The sequence below is a fragment of the Microtus ochrogaster genome, chromosome 4, assembly GCF_000317375.1.
Source record: "Microtus ochrogaster isolate Prairie Vole_2 chromosome 4, MicOch1.0, whole genome shotgun sequence".
NCBI classification, from domain to species: Eukaryota; Metazoa; Chordata; class Mammalia; order Rodentia; family Cricetidae; genus Microtus; species Microtus ochrogaster.
Window position 1 is genome coordinate 87829136 of NC_022011.1, and position 2014 is coordinate 87831149.

The window sequence follows — 2014 nt, forward strand, 5'->3', positions numbered from 1 at the left end:
ACAATTAAACTACAAAGAGCGTGTGAGTAGGAAGATTACCTGAATAAAGCAGCCCGGACCCCATTAGTCACCAGCTTGGAGTCAGCATGGCGCATGTCCCTGTCTTCTTTCACCACTCAGGCGGCCTAGGACACGTGCCATGAAATGTCCCACGAGCTTTCTCTTCCGTGATTATTTATAGACATTAGCACGTACTTTTACAGGTAGAGAAAGTTGGACTCAGTGAAGCTAAATTCTGCAAACAGGGACCGAAACTAGATCCTTCTGAGCTTTATGACCCACTAATCTTTTCAATAAAACATAGTCGTATTCCTCCGTGGTACCAGTGATCACAGAATCATTGTACCTTCAAGTCTAGTAAGTAGTATAAACAACCTCTTAGATGTTTCCCTAGCAACCGTGGGAGCTCATCGGTACAGTGTGTACAAACTCTTGCCTCTTCTCCACTGACAAGGAAAGCATCCCTCAGATAAATGAGAATGAGAAAGAGTTGATTTCCACTAATAGTGACAGTTGACAACAGTGTTTTGAGGTGGATTCTGAAAATGTATTTAAAATCAGTAAAAATAATAATAATAAAAATTGCCATATTTATTATGGGCAGAGGAAGCATGAGTCATAGCACGCCTTCGCCTTTAATCCAGAGTGCCCCGGCAGCACAACAGACCTACAGCATTGTGTTTGTGATTTACCACCTCTACATGTTTTGCCACAGTGCATGTTATGATCTAGTACACCTCTTTGGCTCTCTCATAAGAGCCTAATTCTTCTACTTTTGCTTATATTGACTGCTTCAAACCGTTGTTTCAATAATCACTGAGGGACACATTTTTAATCTATTTGATTTATTATCTTTACAGAAATGACTGCAGTCGTGATTTTGGATAGTCGGGTATTATAGGAACCTAAAGAATCTAACTTAACATATAGGAATAAAAAGTAATTTATAACCCCAAAGAATTGAGTTGCAGTTACCATAGTAACCTTAGCCATGAACATTAAGCTTGAGAAGGTAGAAAGCTCACCCATAATAGTGCAGAAACATGGCTTTTTCATGCTTAATAAGCCAGATATATTATATATCATAATTGTGTGCAATAAATTACCTCTGTGGAGGAAAGAAAGCTCTAAAATGGTAAATCAGCAATTTTTAAGGGTTGACTAGCTTCTTTAAAGTGTCCTGTGAGCCGAAAAAAATTATCCCTCCACTGCAAAGATATCTATTAATATCTGTGTAATGAAAGAAGTGAACATAAACATTTAAGTATATAATACACTTGAAAATAAAGGCAAATTTCTAACTCTTTCATGAACCTTGAGAGCTGTTAAGGACCCAGGAGACCAGCCAAAGCAGAAGTCTGTTGAATGGCTCACCTAATAGGCTGAAGCCAGCCGTAGCTGAACCTCCAATCCAGATCAGGTTTTCTCACCACACGCCCCCCTTAAAGATTGAGGTGTTATTGCAAGATTGCTTCTTTGAGCCTACTATGTGCCCTCTCTTTGCTCCCCAGAATGACACAGAGTGAAATTAATCCCCATCGCATCATTTGACAGTCCTTTGGGTATTTGAAGACAGCCCTTAAGGTAATTATCCCACTGCCCCGATTCCTCGGGTTAACTTTGTCTGTGTTTCACATGACCTGGCTCGCCTCACATAACAGGATTGTAAAACTCGGCAAAAGAGGACTCAAATTTCAAAACTTTATTTTGCAACCCCAAATTCAAGGCTAAATTCCAGGCTACAGGAAGAAATTTAACAAGAGTAAAATGTACAGCCTAGACTCAAAATTATAAACAAATGAACACAAAAACCAACCAGCAAGCCAGTAACTGTGATCTTTGTTTTATAGATGGTGATAATTGAAAGACTGAATAGATCTCAAATGCTGCAGTTACGCCTAAATACAGCCCCTTCCCCTTGTCTATTCCTATACCTTCCAGAATGCTGCAGTTACGCCTAAATACAGCCCCTTTTCCCTTGTGTATGCCTATACCTTCCAGAATGCTGCAGTTA